At 41.2% G+C, this 25,265-nt stretch overlaps 1 long non-coding RNA gene across 1 annotated transcript; it reads left to right on the top strand.

Moving 5' to 3' along the window:
* The first annotated feature begins 12,316 nt into the window (after positions 1 to 12,316).
* LOC308056462 lies at positions 12,317 to 25,243 on the top strand. Its single transcript, XR_013924841.1, has 2 exons — positions 12,317 to 13,860; positions 17,247 to 25,243. It is a non-coding gene; the product is annotated as an uncharacterized lncRNA (long non-coding RNA).
* Positions 25,244 to 25,265: the final 22 nt, after the last annotated feature.

The raw sequence follows: 25,265 nt of genomic DNA, 5'->3' as shown, positions 1-25,265 counted from the left end.
ATAATGTCTATTAGTGAATGATTCTTAAGCTTGAGGGACTAATTAAGTCTTTAATGTGGTCACATGTTTTGGAAAATATTAGAAGACTTAGGATCCAAGAAACTGCTTCTCAAATAAAACTTTGTGAGGTCAGTCCACCCACATCTTCAGGACTCAGTTTTAATCAAAATTCCTCAATAAATTCTCATTGAATTGCTTTGTGTCATTACCTGTGGGAGCATTTATGGATGCAGATGATGATTTGAACTACCACAAATCCCATAAATGAGAGGTCAGAAAGGTTAGATCATGGCAGTTCAGTGAAGAAATGAAAACAAACCATAAATTACCTCCAGCAGAAGGACAGCATGTTCAGCCAGACGTCACAGGTTTTGTTTTTCAATTGCTAACAGCCCTCTGACACCCTATCACAGTGCTTGGTTTTAACAGCTTGTAATAGGTCACTCCAATCAGGAGAGTTCAGGACTCACTTGTACATATTCAACATGCCAAGCTATAGCTGGGTAACTGAGGGAGTACTAATTCATTTTAATGGGTTGAATAAATCAAAAAGCATTGCTGATTTTTTTTTAAGTTGTAACTAGGAAAGAAAAATGTGAATATTGCTGGTTCACTTAATTTAGAATGGGGTGTTGACAAAGAGTGGTTAAAATAGTTTTGTATGCTGGTGTTCTTAGTGCACACAGAAAAAAAAAAGGTAGTGAATTTTAGAAGTTGTTTCTTGTTATTGGGGAGTTTACAGAGAAATACAGTAGGGAAGGACCCTGTCTAAAAGATTCAATGTCACACATTATGATGGGTATGAATTTATTTCATAGTAAGGTTGGATGCTATAAGTGCTTCCATTGCTGTTAAATTATACTTCAGCATAGCTAAGTGCACCATTAAAATCATGTATTACTGACATGGGTAATATTTATTTAATTTAATTTTATGGCACATATTTCAAGCAGGACAAGAAGAAATACCATCTTACCTGCCCCATGGTCAGGAAGTTTATGAGCATTGTCAAACAGACTCAGAATCAAGAAACTGTACCCATTAACACCAAAACCACTGGCATTATGGGACTTTTTGTTTTAAAAGAGGGTAAGCAGAGGACAGAAAAGACATGGAGCTCTCTGTCCATAGAAAGGGTGGTGACATCAAGAATGGAGGGGAGAACTCAAAAAGTGCAACAGCGATCCTGGAATGTGTGAGTTCTGGTCTGTAGAGGAGCCTAATTCTGGTTCAAGCAGAACAAAAACTTGAGAGAGGAATGAAAAAAATGAAGAATTAAAAAAGTATGTAGTGAAAAGCAGAGATGATGAAAGGTGTACTGAATGCCTCAAGAGGTTAAAATCCTGCCTTTCATCTCCATGTCCTTTGCTCAAATCCAGCTTGAGACAATTGTGACAAAAATATATATATTGTCGTATGATGTTGGTCCAGCTGCCTCACCAACAACATGAGATGGTGGTTACTATCAAGTTGCTGTCAGATAGATGCCACTGCAGCCATCATTAAACAGTTGGTGCTTGCAGGCTGGCTGCCTTACAGAGGAATGAAAGACCTGAATGATTTGAGTAAAGAGAGAAAGATCAACAGCTGAGAGTGGTTTCTCCAGTGGAGGTTGGGGTATAGTGGTTGAGCAGGGCTGCGATAACTTGCAGCACTGCCTGTGCTCGTAGCTGTTCCCTGAACAGAGGACTTCAGTTTCGAGGGCTGTCAAAACGCCAATTTTGGCAGTGGTTAAAAAAAAAAAAAAAGGCAAAGTGGATCACTGAACATAATCACAAAGGAATGGGGAACTGGACTTATTTTGGAAATGAAATGAGCGCGGTGAGACCTAGCTAAGAAATGCTGCTGTGTGCAGCTTTAACGGCAAGGAGAAAATGGCGCTGAACTGCTAATGTGGCTGGAGGACATGCTGAACACTAGGATATGTGCCATAAGATAGATCTGTGACAATTACGTGTGACCATAAGGCAGCACTGGCTTCTTGCTCTCAGACCCAGATGTCCGAATGTGTTTTGTGCATGTTTGTTGCCTTTTTAAAAAATGTAATAAATGGTTAATGTAAAAAAAAAAAATAGAGCACAATTATCCATCCCTGACCTGAATTCTGTAAGCAAAAATAAGAGATGAAGGAATATTACTGAGGGGAATGAGATCCAGAAGGAAAAATTATGGACTAGTGCCGGTAACTCTCATATAAGAACCAGCTTAAAATCTGGAGGTTAAAAAGGACCAGCCTAACAGCAATTCAGTCAGAATTTGTTACACACATGTAAGTTTTGGGCTTAAGTTGACAAGAAAAGATGCGTTGACACAGGTTAGAGGAACTGAAATAACAGTGTTGGTTGTGTTCCATGTCTTTAGTTAGGCATGTGAGGACAAATCTGTAAAGGTATGCAGGTACCTGAGGAATCTGACAAGGGCATTAAACCTCTCCAAAACTCACAAAGGCCAAACCCATACAAATTAATTAGATGCTGACACCCACTTGCCTCTAATTTTGCTTAAGAGAGGTGCCTAAATATTTCCAAGGATCTGGGGCTATGTTTCTATCTGCATCTGTGGCTGCCTAAACATCTTGGAAAACCTGGTCTCCACCAGCTAACTTCTGCGTGCACTGATCAGTTTGCACCCCCAGATCCTACTCACATGTCTGGAACTAATTTGCCTTCTGCAAGTGAAGAACTTTTTCACATGACTGTTTGCTCCGTTTGCATAGTACTGGGGCTAAACTGCCTCTCCAAATCATCTCTTCATCTGCTTACCTCCTCTTCCCCTTATGCCTCTGCCCCGTGGGGACGCGGGAGGGAGCAGTGTGCAGTGTTGCAGTGCCTTGCCCACAGGAAAGGACATATGCTTTTTCTGCATACCAAGCTGTACCATGTTCTCAGGAGCAGCAGGGTGCTGCTGAAGAAAAATGCCTTGGGAAAAGGGGCAGGCAGGGTCCTGGCAGAGCTTGCCTGATACTGGGGCTGGCCCCCAGGCCCTTGCTGCTAGAGAGAGACAGAAGAGGTAAGTTTCTCCCGGCTTTTTCAGATTCTTCCATGGTAAAGAGCAATCTGAATCCTTGCACTGAACCCTTGAGCAGCTTTTCCCTAACATTATGAACTGGAGATCACAAAACAAGACACAGCAATGCAGGTCGCTTAATCCAGATGGCTAGCACAGTGCTCACCAGTCACAGCTTCATATGACTTCGTGCAAAAAATAGGGGGCTTTTATGTTAAGAGAATAAAGGATTCTTTCAGCCATATTTCTATGATTTACACTATCAAAATACCAACAAAATGCCTCCTCTTGTTCCTTTGATGTATACTGTGTTTCTGAGGTTTACCATGCTCATGCCAGAGAACCTCATTAAAAACAAAGAAAAGGCAGCCAAATTAAACTCATTATTAGCTCCACATTTTTTCTCATGTGTGTGTGTCTGTGTGTTTAGGTATGTATAAAGTGCATGCATACACCATGTGTATGTCTATGCATTTTCCATACAGTAGAAAGAACTGGAATTCTGTAATGCTACTGAGGTGCGTAAGTTATTTGCTTTCTAGATATCACCAGTTGTGTAAAAACCTGCCAGTTTGGAGAAGTCTGTGAACTCAGACCTTCTGAAAAATACTGTAGACTAAGAATCATAGTTTTTTCATGCCAATGAAAAATCGCTTTACATCAAGCGCTGGTGTAAGCTCCCTTTTTGCTCCTGCAAGATGAACAGCTTTGGGTAAATTGAATGACCCACTTACCCATAAGCTCCATCAGAAACTGCAAAAGGCCAGTCTACCACATCCTGAACACTTCATGTCACTCTCCTTGCTCTCTGAGTATCTTACACTTTCAAAGCTGATGCTAAGGCTTCTGGTGCTCCAGGTAAACCTTCAAATATCTGTGCTTACCGCAGGAACCCAGATAAAAATGGTCATGGACTGCTTTGCTGCTCCTCCTGTTCTGCTGCCCTGGAGATATAACAGTTCCTGCAGATTCAGAAATTATTTGGTTCTAGCCTGTTTTAAACATAGCTTTTATGTTTGAGGAGAACGATGAAAAGAGGAAGAAGAAAGAAGATGGTTCAAAAACAGTAACAAAGACCTAGACAGTGACACAGTGCCTTAGGGAGTTGGAGACAAGCACCTTGTGGAGCTGGTTGCCCATTCTGATGTAAGTCAAGGCCACTTTTGTTTTCCTGTCACCCTGAAAGCCTCTGGAAAGTTGCTTCCATGTAACAATTTATCTTGCCTCGCTGAATACAGCTACAGCTTTCTTTTCCAGTTCCTGCCACTGGGCAGACCCTGTAAAGTGCTGGCTGCTCACCCACTGAGGTAGGAGGGTATTTCTGCTTTGTTGTACTAGATCACTTGCTAGGCCAGGTGGCAAGTGATGCTTGCAGGTTGCAGAGCCTAGCACTGAGCAGTTAACAGTAAAAAAATAAGTCCTGTTTTCTTGCCCTACTCCTAGATCCTACACACCACTAGGCATTAAAAACACCATAAAACCAAGCAGTTCCCTATTGTAGCTGAGGCCCTTCGGTACAAAACCTGATGTTTTTAAAACTGTTATACATATCAGCTGTCATCAACAAAGGCTGAGAGGAAAGCAGGCACACTGTGATTTACAGTGAAATCGGCATTTCTTTCAAAACCCGAAATAGATGTTGACTGAGATATCATCTGTCTCTTTCTTAGCTGCCAAAAATTATAATACATTGCTAACTACAGTATGGATGCAGACCGAGATTTATTAAGTTGAACAGAGCCATGCTATTCATTCACTATGTGGATCTGTGGACAGTTCTATTCCTCTAATTATGAATCTGCTCACCAGGAGGCAGCTGTTCGCATTGTCTCACCTGCAAGTCTCAAACCGTGTGGGCTTTTTTGGTGCATGCTGGGACAGTGCAGCTGGTACACAACAGATGGCATGAGGGAGTCCCTAGTCAGAGTATGCATATGTGCTCAGCCCCAGAGTCAAATCCGTGTTGTTTTAAACCAGGGAGTTGCCAGGCAGAGCCCATGAACGTGTCTGTAAGGTGCCAAGAGAAACTAGAGTAGAGCTACTGACTAAGTTTTCTATTTTTGCCACAGCCTAAGGGATGCTGTAGCTTAATGGGCTGTGCTGGCTCATTAGAGCTTTGCTTTAATTTTTGTCTTGTTCATTGTAGCTAAAGGTATCAAAACAATTAAGCACCGAGGGACAGCACAGTGGGCAGCTCTTAGCTCTTGGCTATTTTACAACATCCAGGAGAGAACCTCAGGAGGAAGCTGAAGGGTGGTAATGAAATCTGGAACATACCATGCCTTGCTTGCAAAGAAGTACCTAAATACAGGTATTTCATGCGCAAAGAGAACCAAAGACATTAAAAATCTGAAATATACTTAAACACAGAAACCCAGGTGACTGTATGTAACCGGGAAACAGGTACTAGTTTTAAGCAAACCTCGGCCTTGTTTAATAGAAGCACATCTGGACTTTAAAAGTCAGCACAGGTGTTCGCATTGTAATTGCACAAATCTATCCTGCTGCCCCATGTCATGCCCTGGAAAAGTTCGAAGTCAGCTCTGAGATAGCTGTACTATTAATACAGCTGTTGTTAATTGATCACGTGTTGGTCATGAAGTACTGAATTTAGAGGTAGGGCATTGCCTCTGTTTTCTCTTGTGGTTCTTTGTCATATTTCATTTCAGAAAGATATTCTTATTAATTAGTGGTTTACAGTTTTATGGGTTCCTCTGACTTCATAAGATGGGCCAGGGTTTTATCCTAGCACAGCAATATCTGCCGTGATCGTAATTTTATTCCAGGGCTTGGCAAAATTATACTCATTGATTTTTAGAGAAGTTTTGAAAATTCTCTACCTGTGTTTTGATCATTTTAGGGGCTAAGCTGCAAAATATGACAGAAGGAGAAAAACATCTTTAAGAGCAAAATTTTTTTGTAGTAAGACAGCATGTTGGGAAATCATAGGCAGGAGGAGTTATGATTTATGTGTTGAAGATTATTAAACAGTCCTGAAAATTAATGAAGTATAAACACATTAAATAAGGTTCAGTGATGAGCAGTGAAGCTGATAATGGAACTAATCTAGCTTGGTTTAAGATGAAAACTATCTGAACCATTACTAGGTACCTGGGAACGAAAAGTGTCCAGCTATTAGGATCGTTCGGACAAGAACAAAACAAGTATTAATGGGGAATACAGGAAACCAAATATCTGAAGGGTAGAAATGAAGTATTGGTGGCTGTTGTAGTCAGAAAGATACCTGCGTGCTGCCAAAGACTCTAACCTGAGATACTAGGATGATATTCGGGGGGTGGTGGGGTGGTGGTGGGGTGGGGATTAAAAAAACCTACAGTAGTGATGTATGGATTTTCTGTGGATCTTTTAGTAAGGTGACTGGAGAATGAGGAGTTTTAAATGATAATCTAAATGTCAGGATCTCAATGTTAGTTTGGACTTTGCAAATTTGAAGTGTTTATTTTCCTTTTGAGGTTTTGCTTGTTTCAGGGGTGGGTGGGTTTTTTTTTTTCTTTAACTTTCAGCTCCTGAGCTAGAGTTCTGATTACAGCATACTTCTCAAAGTATCCTGTGCAGGTGGCATACTTGGAATGGAGCCGATTTAATAACTGAAGGATTTAAGTCAGATTTAGTAGAGATAAAAATAAGGATAAATTAAGCTGGTTATGTTTCCTTCCTGCCTTTATCTGTGTGACACCTCACTACAGCTAAAATTATGGAGGAATGAGACATTTCAGACGAGAATAAAGCAGCCAAGAGATATAAACATCAGTGAGGAGGGAACTATTTTATTTTAAAAAGCCTGCTCTTTTCAAACCTGTCCTCCCTGCTGAGAAGGAAGGCAAGGTGAGGGAAAGGTTTCCCGCTGAATTTAGAGATAGCAGAATCAGCCTGGAATAGTAAAAAAAAAAATTCTTCTCAGAGGAGTGAAAGTCAGCATGAAACTAAGAGGGAGTATACAAAATCAGATGATGTTTGAAGATAACGAAATACATTTTACGGCTGGGAGAAGATAGGGGCAGGATGAGGAGTTCTGTTTACATGAGAAGTTTCATGCATCTGGAGAATGCCTGACAGGCATAGAGTACAAAAAAAGGACTGTTTTAGCCATGGAGACCTCATTGTGAGGCTTTGAAAGCATGGCAGAATTTTGAAAAGGACGGAAGCCTAAGTCAGAACCAAATTTAGGTTATCCAGCACAGTTATCATCCCAGTGACAAATGTGAGAACTAAGCAAGCACAAATACAATGGAAGGTATTTAAATTTGGATGGGTTTGAAAACAAATGCTTGATGAGGTTCATAAATGTCAAATGAACAGATGGAGCTGAGAATGAAACCAGCAGGGAGATAAGGCAGAGATTGCTGTGAGCAGGGGTGGAAGACAGGAAACTCCAGTCGGTGGGCTACGGGGTGAGAATGAGGAACCAGGGACTGCCAAGATAAGAGCTGAGACAAAGGCGGATATGGATGGTCCTCAGGCTGCAAGGAAGAGCAGAGGTCAGCACACTCAGTCATGGAAAGCAAGACCCCTGCTTGCAAATCCTGGAACCAGAGAGAGGGGTCGGGAGCAGGGCAGCCAAGGGAATGTGCTCAGAGCCAGGGTGCTCTGAGTTTCCCTACAGATCCATTTGGTGGCCTGCATGCAGGACCATACCCTGGCACTGCCACATTTTGTCACCAGCTTGGGGAGGTCCATATGTCCCTAACCTGGAAGACAAGAGCACTCTTGCTGGGCTGTGCTTGCATCTAGGGCCTCATGCAGTACAGCAGTGTCATGGGCCCCAGAGCCATGTTGTGCCAGAGGCAGGAGAATAAACAAACCTACACATTATTTTCCTGATGAAGTGAAGCTCTTTTTTAAAAAAAGAAGTAGCAACTTTTTTCCTTTCATGTCACGTGCTTCCCATGTTCCTCATGCCCATTATGAGGGTCTCCTGAGATTCAGCTTAAACTTTACACTATCTACCATAAAAAAGTAGGCTAATGAGTACACGTGCAATGCAAGGAGCTACTGCTGTAGAGTCCTCCTAAGCAAATAAATCTTCACTGAGCTGCCTCATAATCCTAATGTGCAGCCTGCATTGACAATGCTCTCCAACAACTGTGCACAATGGGAGTGTGCTGCAGGCCAGGAGGGCTATAGGGGCTGGACATCTGTAATTTCCTTTCATGTAAATTGCGGCAGGTTTGGCTGAATGGCAGAGCTCAGAGGGCTGTGATCAGCAGCTCAGTCTGGCCGGAGGCCTGTAGCCATGGTGCTCCCCAGGGGTCAGCACTGGGTCCAGTCCTGTTCAATTCATCCACCAGTGACCTGGATGAAGGGACAGACGGTCCCCTCAGCATGGTTGCTGATGACACAAAACTGGGAGGAGTGGCTGGTACACCAGCAGGCTGTGCTGCTGTTCAGCAAGACCTGGACAGGCTGGAGAGTTGGATCGAGAGGAACTTTATGTAACAAAGGCAAGTGTAGGGTCCTGCACCCAGGGAGGAATAATCCCACACACCAGCACGGGCTGGGGCTGACCTGCTGGGAGGCAGCTCTGCGGGGAAGGGCCTGGGAGTCCTGGAGGACAGCAAGCTGCCCATGGGCCAGCAGTGGGGCCTGGTGGCCAAGAAGGCCGGCGGGATCCTGGGGTGTGTTAGGAGTGTGGCCAAAGGTCAAGGGAGGTGATCATCCCCCCTACTCTGCCCTGGTGAGGCCTCACCTGGAGTGCTGGGTCCAGTTCTGGGCTCCCCAGTTCAAGGGAGACAGGGAACTGCTGGAGAGGGTTCAGTGGAGGGTTATGAAGGTGATGAGGGTACTGCAGCATCTTCCTTGTGAGGAAGGGCTGAGAGAGCTGGGCCTGTTTAGCCCGGAGAAGAGAAGACTGGGGGATCTTACCAATGTCTACAAATATCTTAAGGGTGAGTGTCAAGAGGCCAGGCTCAGGCTCCTTTCAGTGGTGGCCAGTGACAGGACAAGAGGCAACAGGCACAAAATGCAACACAGGAGGTTCCAACCAAATATGAGGAAGAACTTCTTTCCTTTGAGGGTGACAGCACTAGAACAGGCTTGCTAGAGAGGCTGTGGAGTCTCCTTCTGTGGAGACATTCAAGACCTGCCTGGACGTGACTGTGCAACCTGCCCTACATGAACCTGCTTTAGCAGGGGGTTGAACTAGATGATCTCCAGAGGTCCCTTCCAACCCTGACCATTCTGTCATTCTGTGACTGTGATTTAATGCGACATTCAGTGGCTCTCAAAACTAGTCTGCATGCAGTTTGGTATACGTTACCAAATATATGCTGACTCCTCTTACAGCATCTAGCATTAGTTTTTTGCCCATGCATTTATTTACTTTGCAAACAGAAACATAAAATTTTCTAGTGGTATTTCTTGGTAGGTTTGTTGATTTGTTTTTACAGTCTGACTGACCACAGCACAAAAAAAAAATGAAATGAGACTGCTGTTCCCAAGCCTCACCTTTAAAAGAGCCTTGTCAAATTTAAAATACTTACTCATCTTAATCTTCATTATTTTTACTTTATTCTTGTTTCCTGCCTTACCACCAAATTGTTTGAAAACAATGTGGATAAAGAATAAGATTATCCCTTTTTATTTTAGGTTGCTTCGCAAGTTAGAATATGCCAAACATAGTCAGTTTTTTGCTGTCCTTGGGTACTATTTAGGAAAGTGTACTAACTTCTCAGGTAGTTTGTGAACTGCAATGTTATGCTTACTGTGTTTTGGAGACCAGCCAAATGTAATCTGTATATAGTAAAAATTTTATGTACATCAAAACTCAATGGGTAAGAAATGTGATTTCACTTTGACTAATGCTTTCCTTTCATATAGTTATAATATTAAAGCATTGCACTCAAAACAACATATTTTCCTTTCTTTTTCCTTTTTTTTTTTTTTTTTAACATGATATTGCAACTGTGACAAAGCGTCTCTATTTTCCATTCCACACACAAAGTAGGGGCAAACAGAAAATGCAAAATGTGCTTGATGACTCCAAACACTTTTGTGTTGACACTGACTAACTATGGCACAGGCATTCGTCTTTTAAGAAGTAATGTATTTAGGCTTCTGTGCTGTTCTAGCATAATCACCTTACATAGTGAAGAAAAAAAATGACTCTAAGTAAAAAAATATGTTCTATAAGAATAAATTTATTTTTTGCAGCCAGATAAAGGCTCCCCCAGATATCCTTGCATGAAGGTTGCTCCAGAGTTTTTATTTCACTACAAATGGTTTTAGTCCAATATTCCACCTTCTTTACACTCATTTAAAACTGAATCAGAATTCAAATAAGGATTAACCACCTACAGGGCCTGGCACAACAATAGAAGTACTCACTAACCTTTTTCCTACATGTTATTAGCTGAGGGAATTTAGGTTAAAGAGTTTCATTAAGAAAATACAAATTTTAATTCTTGATTGCCTGTGGGTTTTTTTTCCTTTCTTCTCAGCAGCTGAAAGTTTCCACACATCATTGTGGCCCAGAGTAATCTTTATTCATTAAATATTTCAGATAGTGAATAACAGTCATCCTCACAAGCAAGTGGAGAAGTCACTCAGCAAGACAAATAAATTTTGATTTGCTGAATTGGACTCCAGTACTGGGAAAGAAAAAGGAGTAATTTCTTGTCTATCTGTCTCTCACCTTTAGTCATTCATTCAAAACAGTTAAAATTGGACAAAGGCAACAAATATTTACAGACATTTATGATGTTTGTCTTCATATTTAAAGGTAGCATTTTTTTCCATTATTTTGAGCGGAATAGAGAAAAGATTAATTTTTGAGTTATCAAACATGGAATTTAATGGACTGAAATAACAGTGATTTCTATTCCAGTCTAATTTTCAGATGTTAACATGTTAATGGATGGCTAAATCTGGGATGCTCCAAGCAGCACTAAATGCAACTACACAAAATTACTATTACTAAGTTTAAAAAGGCATATCCAATTGTCGATTTTAGCCAGGTTATTCAACTTTCATACCTGCATATCCGCACATACAACATTAGTAATGAGATTACAGAGGTAACTATCTATATGTATGTAAGTATTTTCAGTAGATTTTGGAGCTGTAGTTGCAAAGTATTATGACATTGCCTGAAAATGTGAATGTGAAAAGGATGGTCTGACAAACTGCTTTATTCAAGCTAATAGCAGAAGTCCCACTGGTTTTCAATAAAGCAAGAATTTTACCTTTGAGACAAGTGCAATGCATTTTTCCCTCAAACTGCAAGGAAACCATGGTAGTACTCTATGTTACTAAACTGTTCACCTGAATCTAGTCATCCAGGGAGGTTAAGAAAGCACCAATGAGAGCATTGGCCTCCAGCATTGTGAATCAAGACCCCAATAATTGCTGTCTGCATGGATGTGCTAGCGCAGGTTGAGCAGTAACTCTGCAGTAGGACAAGATGAAGGTGATGGGATCATTAAAATGGGAGTTTGTCAGAGCTTTACTATCCTGGTTTATTGTATTACCCATGCCTTTCAATAGAATTGTGTTGTCATACTATATAATTACTTACTTAGGTTTATTAGAGTGAACTTGTGAGTTTTAACCACAACTGAAATTAGGGGTTTGGCCAATCCACAAGAAGCTTCCTCCCCTTGCTGTAATAGAGCTGCATTTTTAAATCTTGTCTCTGCTCTATATTGTCTAGGTTTCTGCCTTCATTATTGTGCCTTTACAGCTAATTCCCAGGAAGGGTGTATATAATGTAGAGACAGAAGTCTTCAAACACCAGTACGAACTGTATGCACTGTGACTAGTTCCACTGAAATTATGCAGATAGGATGACACTAAGTTTTGGCAGGATTGGAGCTGTAAATTATACCAATGGGCATGCTGAAGAGGACATTCTGTTACTAGATCCTCTTTCCTACTTTTGTCTACTAGGCAGCATGGTACAAGAAAAAAAATAATTGTATCTCAGCTGGAAAACTAGTTTTAGAAAATAATTCTTTCAATAGATGACAGCCCATTTTATTAAGAAGACCTCATCTTTCAAGATAATTGTTTTCCTAGCTCTGAATTTCTTGTCTGAATACCTCATTTGCAAAAACATAATGTTCTCTCATTTAAAAAAAACCCAAAAATCCCATACCCCACCAAAACTAATTTCCTTAATTTTCTCTTGGCCAGACTGCTACATTTCTATAGAATTACATCCAGTCCAGAGAACAAACTATGCAGCAGGGTTTTTTCCCAGCCATTCACAGGTTTTATGTCCTAGAATAAAACTTTCTCTTGTGCAATGAGACCCTATCATACCTTACCTTCCACGTAATACTTCTTGGGTAAAATGGTGTTCAGCAGCATTGTGGTAATTCTCAAGTTGTCCTAGAGAGATCTTGCTCGCACCAGGAAGTCAAAGAAACATCATCATTCATCCCCTGAGATATGAAAGCTTTATCTCCTGCTTCAAGAACAAGTGCTGTATCATTGTGACAGAGAAGACCAACACTCTTCTCCAGTATCCATGGGCTTTTTACATATTTTTTGTTTTCAGCACTTTCAAACAATTCAGTGTTTGGTCATTGTGGATGTTCTGACTGAGATTACTGCAGGAAGCTACAAATTTTAAGCAAGTATCACCAAGTAACAAAAAAGACAGATCTGTAAATGTGAAATCTTTTCTGTGGTGGTGGGACACAGCTGCCCTTGTCACATTCAGCAGTGACCATGTGGTAAAACATGGAGGCTCTACATGCAAGAATGGCACCACCTCTGTTTAAACATGAATATTAAATACAGCACTTTTTCTTCTGCAAATTTAGGTCAGCGTGAGGGTTACTTTCAGCATTACTTCCCATCTGCACTGTTTGCTGGCCAGTGGCATGGGTATTGACTACCAGGTGTGGAGTCCCTTTCTGTTACCTACTCAAAGCTGAGTTAGACATCAGCAATCCTACAGTATGACTAGCAAGGCAGGTGAAAGTGGGTCATGAGCACTGCACCATGTGTGGGACCATGCTAGAAACCATTCAGACACACAGGCTCAAGACTGTGTGCTACTTGGTAAGCCCAGGTTTTCAGCCCTGCACTAATATGTTTACATGAGGAATTGAGAAGATGGATTGAGCTAGCTTTAACTTGCCTCGGTGCAATGTCTGTACACCTGAAAAAAGCTTAACAGGACAATTGGAACCTCACATTGCTAAAGTTACAAAGGTCCAACTACAGGCTGTCAGGTAAAGTTCAGGACAAGAATTACACACAGGAACAATCTGGGAAAAACTTTCTGGGAAAAACTTTCACAGAAAATCATATGATTGCAGGGATTTTATGAATGGCTAAAATAAGAAATTTGCTAGTCAGATGTTTTTCTATAAGTTATTTGCTTGTTTCTATTTAGTGTTAGAAAACTGGTCAGTCCCACACTTGCCTTCCAAGCTCATGTTGTATTATGCACCTGCAAACAGACTGCAAATGATCGGCTAGTTAGAGAGACAGATGGAGCACAAGGCTTTTTGTCTTTTTCCTTTTTTCTGGTTGTTTTCTGTTGTTGGTGGTTTTTTTGGTGGGTTTTTTTTTTTTTTTTTTTTTTTTTTTTTTGTGTTAAGAGAAAAGGTATCCAAATTAAGTCTTCAAATTACCGTGACCAACTCATGTATGCTATTTGCATGACTTGGTAACACTTTTGCACATTTCAGGAAATTCATTTGCCTTTTAAAGTTGAGGATGTAGTGTTCAAGTGAAGTGCCTACCCCTCAGCTCAGTAGGTGCTTGATGGGGCTGAACAGCTGCACTGACTTGAAAAGAGATACTACTGTGCATTCCACATTATGGTCCTGCGAGCAAGAACTGACTGCTGCCAGCCAGCATGGCTCTCCACATTCACTGCTGGTAAGTATCCTCAAGTTGAGAAACTGATGCTGCTGAGCATTTGCCTCTGACTTGCTTTCCCCCATGGTGATATGTCTTTATGGACAAACCTTCTGTTCTGTAGTTATCATCTTGGAGATAGGAGGAGTGTAAGGGGCGCTGTTATGGGTGATATAGTTGGAAGACAAAGTGCTGACTTCTGATGCTTCACCACTAGCTGGGTCCTTTTCTCTGGCTGCAATCCCTTCATGACACCCCTGGCTAGGCAGCGTTAAATACTTACTATTTAGTCCACACTGCAGCCTATTGAGAAAGAGAAGGACATTGTTCTGCAAGTGTTGACTCATAATGAGTGCCAAATACAACAGTGCTATCCACAAAAAAAACAACACTATATTCAAGTGCACACCACGTATTTTTCCTGAAATAAAGCATTGTATTTTAACTAGGCAGGAGGCTTCTATCTGATGACCAACGTTGGCTTCTTGCTTTGCTGGCTGGCAGGTGTGGGTAGCCCTGTGGAAGCAGCATAATCAGCCCCTGTAGAGGAAAGAGTCATTCACACCACTCAGCAGCAATCTCTCCTGCCAATTAAGGAGACTTGTGGATGAAATCCAAGGGGAATTGCAACCTGTTTGCCTTGGCTGGGAGAATGAAGGCTCTGGTTTGTGCAGGTGGGGCTGCAGGCAAGGAGAAAAAGAAAGCTGTTTGCAAACAGCTCCCTTTTGGGAGACGCAGATGAACTGGAGGCTATTTTAAGATTAAAACAAAATTGGAATTCTGAAATGACAAGGCAAATTTTTTAACATTTCATCTCTTGCTAAGCTAGCAGGCACCTGAAGTAAAGTACAATACAGCATTTTTAAAGGCTCGTTCCCCCATTAGGGTATGTAAAGTGAAACATCACTGGGAATTTGTGCACTGTTTATTCACTCTTGGTCACAATGACATGGCTTTGAAATTCACATCATGCACAGTTTTGGCCAAACGCAACAACAAGGGGGACTGGCAAACAGTGAAATGGGTATCTTCTGTGGGAGTAGATGGAGGGAACAGACAGAAGCCCCAAAAGACTTAGGCTGCAGCAGCCTGCCCGCTATACTTTCTGCTGTCAGACAGGGGCAAGTGAAGTGTCATTTAGCGATTTTAAGTGTACGCATGGGATATTAGCTGGAAAAGCTGCCAATACTTTGACTGTCCGAACCTCAAGGGGGGCAAGATTTATTATGGATTTGAGGATTTCAGAGGTAGTACCTTCAGTCCAGCTCTTATGCTGCTCAGTGGCAGAGGTGTTGTGGTTCTTCTTGGGTAACATCTGGGGCTGAGATACAAACCACTAGATAGAGAAGGAAGACTACCCTGTCTAAAATCAGAAACCTTATCTCTCCTTCTCCTTTGCAGAGCTTGGATTAGTCAGACCAGGGAGGCTATGTTGTAGTGCATATCCGTGATAGATCAATAATCATTAATATGTTATATTTTACGTAAATCTGAGGTTTGAGATGGTGAACTCACAGCAGCCTCACAAAAACAGGCATGAGCACAACCATTTTTGCATGAACTGAGTTTTTAGCTTTAAAACACTGTAGGTAAGGCTCAGTTGTCATGAGTCACTGGACCCACCCACGCCTTCCTTTATGCACAGCCTGACATCAAACTACCCTCTCTTATAGCTAGTAAAAATCAGTGGAAGAAAGTATGGTGAAATGGTCCTTAACCAACACCAAGATGTTCTGTTGCTCAGTACCAACATTTCTATAGGTCTATGAATGAAGAAGGAAAGGATATTTATTACCTGTTAGCAGTTCTGCAGGAGTAACACCAAGATAACATTTTAGGTCCTTCTCTAAACAGATCTATCTGTCATATTAAAGTTTAAGGGAAGCTGAAGAAAACATCCTTCTTAGGAACTGTGGGGCATAGAATATCCATAGAACGCTCAAAATGAATTTGGCCAAATTGTTTTGCAGTTCTGTGTCTTCCAGAGGAACTTTGCATTTGCCATCCTTGCAAAAGGAGCTCCCCCTTCTAGCGATCTCCATCCATTTGGCTATTGCACTGTGATCTCAGAAATCCTTTACTTTTCATGGTGAGGCGTGGAAGGATAAAAATAAAATTTTAAAGAGTAAACCATACTTGTATATCTCTGTTGCCTCCAGGCACTGGCAAAATTAGGTCTTATGTTGCATTTCTACAGTAGCATCTCTTGATAATACAGCTTGTATTTCTGCAGTTAAAAACCAGGATGTTCTGATGCAGGACCCCTAGAAGCTCTCCGGACTGCTCGAGGATGTGCCTGTACACAGGAATACTACATTGTGAACATGGCATGGAGTCAGTTCCTCAAAAATTCCTAACTGGTTTTTAAAGCTGGTCTTTAAATGCTTTTCACTACCCTCTTCCTCCACATCTCCATCCTCAAGTATGTGATGACTAGCAGGACCTTTTTTTCTCTTTTTTTTTTTTTTTTGGCTATTGTTGTGCAATGCTAATTACAGGATTATCCTGACCACTCCAGGACATGTAGCCAGCTGGTCTCGCTTCTGAGTGCGGGTAATAAACACCATGCACATTTCCTGTTTCCTGATCTCACACTGAGTATATTTATATTTACATAGATTTGGTGGTTGATTTCAACATTTATCACTGTTTCCCAGATCATTTCCGGCTTTCCTTCTCCGCAGAGCACACTCCTTCATGAATTGTATCAAAGTAAAGTACATTTCTGGGTGGTGAACATTTGTTTCCGGACAGGTAACACCCAGCAGAAGCAGATAACTCCAAAGAGTTGATGTTTCAGCATGCTGATATTTTTGCAGCACCTCTAGATCCCCCAACACAGCTCCTGTACGTCCTACTAAAGCTGGCAAAAAAACAAACAAACCACTTTGCCAGCTGGTATGGATCAAACTTTTCCTCACTCTTCATTTTACTTTGAGCTATGTACCATACGGCAGTTGGTGGTGTGCCTAAATATAAAGGAAGAAAAGAGCTGAATCCAAACAGTGAAGTTACATCTAGATCCTCATCTTTGCCTATGCACTATTATTTCCAGTGCTTCATCCAATCTTATTTCCTGTCTAGCACATATGCGATGGCTTTTTGTTGCATATAGGATAATGTCTTTGGCATTAGCAGATGCACAGAAGTTTTATTTTATTGAAAACTTTATTGTTATAAGCTCTGCATGTTATTTGCTGGTTTTTTTGTTGTCCTTGGTTGGGACAGGCTTTTTTAATAACTCTTCAAGCTTGAGATACTCATTTTTTACCTTGCCTTAACCAGATCTTTATATTTAAAATATAGTTGTTTTTTAAAATAACCCGGTGTTTCTGTTAAAAAATCTTGGTATTTGCAGAAGATGACATTTTGATGACAGTAAAAACTGAAGTTTTCTTTTTCCCCAGTAAACTGTTCTAGCATGGATGGGAGCCAGATCTGCACAAATCTGCTAGTCTGCATTGACCTGTTCCTGGAGGTACAGCTCTTAGAAAGAACTCCTTCCTAATACCTTGCTTGCTTTTGTTTTGGACCCAGCTTAGATAGTCAACAGAGGTGACGTTTACAAACGTTTTTTATCTCTGAGAACTGAGAAAACACAATTTCTTAAAGGTCACTGATGTAACTTTTATACAATACTGTATGTTGATTTCAATAATTTGAAATGCTTACCTCCATATGAAGGACTTTTTAGGCCATCAGTTTTCTCAAACCCTTACGTTAACTCTCAGCCAACCTCCTGCTCTTCCGAACAAAAGATCATTTTTATTTATGTAACTCTTAACATTTCTGTCCAAAAATTACAAAAGTAGTATCCCCAAGTTTTAGTGGCAAGTTTTCAAGGAGTGATGTAGGGGGTTTACCTCATGGTGCTTATTAAATTTCATGAGTCATATGACTAAATGTCCTCACAAAATTAATTTAAAGTTTAAGGAACAGTCAGTTAAACCAACAGACATGGATCTAGAGCAAAGAAAAATTGCCCTTGCTGGAGGGGGACCAGACTAGGGTATATTTAAGCGAACTGGACATGCACAAGTTCCTGGGACCTCATAGGATGCATCTGCGAGTGCTGAAAGTCACTGTGAAATCACTCTTGGTTATCTCTGAAAGGTCACGGTGATCAGGGGAGATCCCTGATGACTGTAAGACAGCAAGTATCACTCTTCTGTCTTCATTGTCTTCAACAATGGCAAGAAAGAGGACCTTGGGAACTACAGGCTGGTCAGCCTCACCTCAACCCCTGGGAAGGCTGTGGAGTAAATAATTCTGAAAATGATTTCCTAACACATTGAGGACAAGAAGGGGATTGGAAGAAGTAAGTATAGATTTATAAGGGAAGATTATGTCTGACCATTCTCATAGTCTTCTGTAATGAGACAACTGGCTTGATGGATGAGGGGCAAGAAGTAGATGTTGTTTAGTTTGACTCAGCAAGGCTTTTGCACTGTCTCCCATAACATTGTTACAGACAAGCTGATGAGGTATGGGCTAGGTAAGTGCACAGTGAGGTGGACTGAAAACTCTGAAAACAACTAGGCTCAAAGGGTTGCGAGCAGCAGCACAAAGTCCAGCTAGAGGCCAGTCACTACTGGTATACCCCAGGGATCAACACGGAGTCAAACACTTTAACACCTTCTTTTATGACCTGAATGATGTGAAAGAGTGCATCACCAGCAAATTTGCTGATGACATAAAAGCAAGAGGAGTGCCTATTACATCAGCTGCCTGCGTGACCATTCAGAAGGACCTAGACACACTGGAGAAATGGGATGACAGGAACTCCATGAAATTCAACAAAGGAAAATGTAAAGGCTGTACACAATGAAGAATAACTCCGTGCACCACCACAAACTGGGGGCTGACTGGCCGGAAAGCAGCTTTGCAGAAGAAGCACAGGGAGGTCCTGGTGGACACCAAGCTGATTGCAGGCCAGATATGTGCTCTTCCCATGGAGAAGTCCAACAGTGCCTGGGACTGCATTAGGAGTGCTGCCAGCAGGTTGAGCTATGTGGGCCTTTCCCTCCACTCAGCACTGGTGAGGCCACACCTGGAATGTTGTGTTCAGCGCTGGCCTCTCCGGTACAGGAGAGACATGGAAGTACTGGAGAGTGGGTCCAGTAAAGGGTGAAGATACTGAAACATCTGCCATACATCTGGGACTGCTGAGACTGTTTAGCCTGGGGAAGACTCAAGGGGATTTTATCTATGTGTATAATGCCTGATGAGACAACTGAAGAAGATGGAGACAGACTCTTGTCTGTTGTGCTCAGTGACAGGATGAGAAGGAACGGGTACAAACTGAAATGCAGTAAATACTGTTTAACCATAAGATTTTAAATTTTATTTATTTATTTATTTATTTATTTTATTGTGATGGGGGGAGAAACACTGGAGCAGAGCCCAGAGAGGCTGTGGAGACTCCACAAACCCAGACATAACCAAACCCAACCAGACATGTGCCTAAGGAAACTGCTCTAAGCAGAGGTGGGACTAGGCAATCTCTAGAGATGCTGGCCAGCCTCACCCACACTGTGATTCTGTGACTAAGACAACTAAATCCAATAAAAGAGAAATTTTCTTTATGTTTCTAATAAATAAAAGAGATGGAGCTTAAGGGGTATAGTAGCTGTTTGAAAATAAGATACACAAGAGATGGCATTCTTCTTCTATTTTGCAAGTTGTTCCTGGTCAGGTTAATTTCAGTGAGATAGGGGGCAGTGAGTAAATCAACTCAAAATGTTGACAGCTCCTTATTGCATTTGTGAAAAATGTTTCATTCCATGGAGAGCCTTACTTCTTATGGCTTTGAAGTTCTTCATTTGAGACCAAAAGATAAGATACCACATGCAAAACAGAAGAGATATTGTATGTCTTCTTAGTGACTCTTCCCAAAATGTTCATTGAACATTTTAAAAAACTAGATTACATGATTCTGGTAGATTACAGCTGGGTTACTGCCAGCAAGTTACACACTCCAAGAAAGGTGAAAATCTTCCCAAACTACAGTGAAATTAATGCTGCCAAAACTGGGTTGAATACTTTCCAAAAGTATTTCCAAATAAAACTCCTCCATCACTCACTTTGGTGCCAATAAACAGGTCAACTTTAAACCTTGGAACTTTAAGTGCAGTGAAAGCCAAGAGCTCATTTGCTACATTTTCATGACAAGCAGGATTTTTCTCCTTTTTCGTTTGAGTTATTAGAGGACACTTTCTATATTAAGAAACAAGTTGCTTGTCCTGCTTTACTTATCAACCTTGTTGTGATCTTACATAGAACAGAACTAAGATTAATTCTTTTCATAATTAAATTGGTGAAAATAAAGGGTGATTATTTTGATCTATACCATGGAAACTGAGGAAATTATATCTTTTTCATTTGGAAATTTATTGTGAGTGCATAGCATCTAGCTATCCTTTTATGCATTTTTTCTTTTAATTTTTTTTTAATAAGTAAGTTGGTCTAATGATTAAATGTTTAGTAAATTAATTCATGATACTGCCTGTATGGAATCCAACTTGTCAGGCTCTTGTGTGTATAATTATGTAATTAGAACATCCTAGAGAGTAAATGCAACAATAAAATATAATAGTATAAATACAAATGAAATAATTAGGAGAAAGTACCCAGTTATGCATGTAATTATTTTCCTTTTTAACATTCATTATAGTTTATAAATTTAGATCTTTCATGGGCCTTTGATCTCTAGCAGAACACTCTGTGCCAGATTTTGCTTTTGTGTTTGTTAGTCTAGTGACTGTTGCACAGCTACATCAGTGATATACTTGGACCTCTATGGGACCCCTTTGGGGATGTGGCGGGCAGTTGACTTTATACAGTCAAACGCATTCAGCTGTGACATTTCCAGGTATGCAACACAGCCACATTATACAATGTCATACATATTTGTATATGGTATCTATAGGTGTTTATGGTATCTGCTGCAGATCAACAGGCTTCTTATTGAGAGTTCTGTACACAGGGGTTGATTTTAACTTTCCACTTCAATCTGTGTTTACATATTGTTTTCAATAAGCAATCTCTAGAAAGGCATTTTAATGGTAAAAACTGTGAGATTTTGAAGACAAAAAAGAGGAAGGCAGAAGAGAGGAGACTGAACTGATTTGGCTCCACAAAGGGAATTGAAATGGAGAAAAGGCCTTCACAGAACAAAACAATTCTGTACAATCTCAAAACACTTTGGAGAAAAGGCTGATGGAAGACTGAGAAGAAAAATAATTCACCACAATTTAGGAGGGGAAAAACAAAGTAGAATCAGAAAAACAGATATTTGGAACAGTAGGAAAAGTAGGATGAAGGAGAATGTCCTTAATAAAACTAATTGTAAACACAAATTGAATAAAAATGTCAGAGAAATAGCTAAAGGAAAGACAAAGGAAAAAGACCTAGACAACCAAAATCAAGGATTAAACTTTTTATAACATACATACATACAGCCTGCTATTGATTTACAAAATTACCACAGAGAAAAAGCTCTGTTCTTCGGATTCCAGCAGTGCAGTGAACCTGCTAGAGACATCTGAGATATGTATCTGAATTATGATCTTAAATACAGCAAGGTTTTTTAAAGTTTTCCTTCTAGCTACTATACTCTTACTATATGTTATGGATGAACTGGGATTTTAGATATACCACTACAAAAGGGAAAAAAACCCTGAAGTATCTCTGCTTCTTCCTGCCCCTTACCCCTAGAAAGTGCTGGTACAGCTTTTTGAAAGGCTAAGATGAAATCTTATAAGGCAGTTTACTGACCCACTTTAATTATGCCACAAAAGAAAACTCTCTGTGTCTTGGAGATGGAGGAAAGAAGGGTAAGGCGGCAAGAGTGCTGTGCTGCAGTAGCATTTGGGGTCTCAGGCAGCATCAGCAGAGGGCATCCCCCAAGAGCACCAACCCCCCCAACAACATCAACCCCCCTACATGGCGCCACCTGTGCACTGTGTTGCTGCTCCATCTCTGCACCCATGCCTGGTTTGGCACATTGCTGCTCTCCTTTCCGCTACCTAGGCTCTGACCCAGAAATCCCCATCCTGACAGCAGAAAGGGATCAATCCTTTCAGCTCCTGGGATAGCTCCCACCATTTGCCCTGTCCGAAACTCTTGTGGAAGCCTGCTCCTTGCAGCCCAGCTAGGCATTATCAAAAGGACAAGTTCCCAGTCTGTGGTAGGATGTCTGGTGCCAGGAACACTGTAAAGCATCTGGAGGGCAAAGGCGCATGGCCGTAGGAGGAGGCAATGGGAGTAGGGTCAGGAGGAGGTGCACATGGGGTGGGCAGGGTGTGGGAGATGTTAGCCATGAGAGAAGGGCCAGGGAGAGGAATTTTCTGTGCTCACAGTACCTTGCTCTAATAAGTGCAGTGCTGTCATTCAGCACAAATATTTTTGTATCTGTTTCTTGTGACAGTTTTCTGCTGCCTTTATATGCATGTTTTGATGGGATATACGACAGTGTTCTAGGGGCCTCATGGCCTTACTCATTTATTGCTACAACTAGCTAAGGATTTACAGGTAAACACAAAAACTTTTATTTTGGTTTGGTTTGGGTTTTTTTTTTTTTTCAATATCTTAAAAGTCTTCCCCAAATAATTGAGCTTGCTATTTCAAAATATACCAGTGGACTGATTTACCCTTCACAGAAAGATTTTTCTAACTTTCCCTCCAATGATGCTGCCCCTGTTGGCTGTGTCTAAGTGGCTGCCTCTGACAACACTAACAGTGTTGTATGTAGCTTGTGCCCATGGAAGTGTGTGGGGTATGGAAGTAGCTTCTCAGATCTTTCTTTACCATCTTTACCATCCACTCTGCCTTGTGAATTTTTCTTCACAGCCCCAAGCCAAAAGAGGACAAAAATATGTGCTTGTTCCCTGCATTGCTCATGGAAAAATCTGAAGTGAAGCAATTAATTAAAAATAAAATTATTTTTATTATTAGTGCTCTCACAGACAGTTCTAACTATAGTATAGCTTTAATGGAAAGATCATTCAGCTATGCCGTAAATTTCCACATACAGACAAGCACTGAAAATGAGAAGCCAAGATATAAAAAGGATAGCTATCCCTGCAAACCCTTTGTGTTGCTCTAGCATCTGTCCTGGGCATACCAGCCAGCAGAGATCTCTAGAGGCTGCTCATGGCTTCATCCGCCTGCGCATTGGCATCCATCATGCAGGAGATGCATCTAAATACTCCACCATCTGTGGGACAGCCATTTGCTCCCATGGTTCGTACATGAAAGTCCCACAGCTTTCCCATTTCTGGACCATATGCTGCTCTCATTTATATCCCATGGATTTGGAACGGAGGCATAATGTAAATGGGAAAACCTAGTTATCAGGATTTGCTGTTTAATTTATGCAAAACTGGGGCACTGTCATTCTGCAAATCATATGGTACACATTTTAGGAATCCATCATTTACATGAAGATGGGTGTGTCCTGAAAAGTAGTATGTGTATGAAGACACACATCTGAATCTCAGAATCCAGACCCAGATTTCTCTTGCCACCTCATCTCCAGGCTCTATGATATTTGCTTCTCACTTTCAGGTTAGATTGTTGCAGACACAATGAAAAAATGTGCATCTGGGCTAGGTTTCCAAATGCCTTCAATATTTAGTTGCATCTGCGGTTTTCAGTCAGCCATTCTCTATTTAAAAAAACTCCCTTTCTTCAAAATTCTATGAAGACTCTTCTGTCTTTTAAAAGTACATTTTTGCCCAATTAAACCTGTGACTAATTTGGTCCCTTGAAAGTTATATACTTTATTAATTCTTTTTGTAAATTAAAATATGAGTTGGCTATGCTATGGACATGAACTCTTTAATCTGTGTTTCAATTCTAATGATGTGGATTTTTTTATTTTTTTTTTAATTTTTTAAATTTGCCTTATGGGTCTGGCAAGCACCAGCAGTCAAACTCATCATATTGCTTCCATCAATGCACACTCATGCAAACCTATTACTTACATGACACGTACTTTCAGTATGTTTGATTCCAAGTATTTAGAAGTATTGTGAGCCTTTTGTTGATGCCAAGCTGTTGGGGCCGTGGCAGTGTGGTCCTGAGAGCACCCAGCACCAAACAGTGTGAGAGCAAACTGAACTTTGACTAAGTTAACCTTGCTCATCCTTGTGTGAGCCAGTCTTTATTAGCTGGGCACCTGGTACTGTCCAGAAAAAGGAGTGGAGGAGGCTGGCTGAAAAGGCAGACTTCTCATTGCATTTGCTACTGATTTGCAAATGTGCTTTTATCAGATTATGTGTTTTTTTCTGTTTCCCTGACTGAAAGCCAGGTGGATAATTCTCCAAACAGTTGTGGGCTAGGAGTTGGGTGCCTAAATGCTTTGTGGATTTGAACTTCAGTGCCTTCCTCCTGGCACCATGAGGGCTTTGCCTCTGCCAGAAGCCACTGTACCACTGAGGCAAACCATTGAAAAACCGCTGGTGGCACCAGAGGGCTTGTTTATTTCTGTTGCTGTGAAGAGCTTTATTTGGGCAGGTTGCTTTTCATGTCCCATTTGTGGGTGTCTCTCATAACTCTCACTGCTGAAGATCCCCTTCAGTAAAAGGAGGTTCAGCAGTCTTCAAAAGGTATTAAAAAAAGGAGTCAAGAGTGGCTGCTTTCCTTATGCCTGCCCAGTTCACCTTTACTTTTTGGAACACAACCATGCAATATAGAGAGCAGGGGAACATAACTACCTGCTTGAACTTAAGTCTTTGAGTAAGCTAGCAGTGCTTCATATCTCATTAAGTTATGTCAAGCATTCATTACAAAGCTATAGGAATTTGAGCATCTTGCTCTCTCATGGCAGTGCGGAATTAGTATGTTGGCGCACAATTGGTACTTGCTGAGTCCTGGGAAGACAAAGCCAGGATGAAGGAGGGTTTAGCCAAGTTGCATATGTTGTTAAGTGATGCCACCATCTGGTGAGCTACCATTTTTCACGGCAGATTGTCATGAGACCCTCCACCAGCTGAGCAGTCACTCCAAAGGCTATGGTGTGAGCACAGCTCACCTGCGTTTGGACAGATGCCCCTCTAGGGACCAGGGTGAGGACAGTTTTTCAGGGTCAGTCAAGGTTGTGAAGGAAAGCAGGCACTTCAGCAATGAGCAGAGATGCGTGACAGTGAGATCCTAGCTGGGTATGCACTTAGTGATTTCCCTGCTGGGGTGAATTTTGTGACCTACTGGTGAGGCCAAGACACCTAAGGGTTATTAAAGCACCGAAAGCTCTTGCAGATGCAGTAAGCATGAAGATCTTATATGGTGAAGGCATGACAAAGTGAACACTCAGGCAGGAAATATTGGCAAAGTCTGAATGATTATGCAGCTTGGCAATTCAAGACAGGCACTCTCCTATCACTTTTTAAAATTATTTTTAAGTTTAAGTAAAATATAATAGCACT

Source organism: Falco punctatus (assembly GCF_963210335.1).
Source record: "Falco punctatus genome assembly, chromosome: Z".
NCBI classification, from domain to species: domain Eukaryota; kingdom Metazoa; phylum Chordata; class Aves; order Falconiformes; family Falconidae; genus Falco; species Falco punctatus.
Note: the sequence above shows the minus strand (reverse complement) of the source record. Positions and strands in the feature narration are given on the sequence as shown.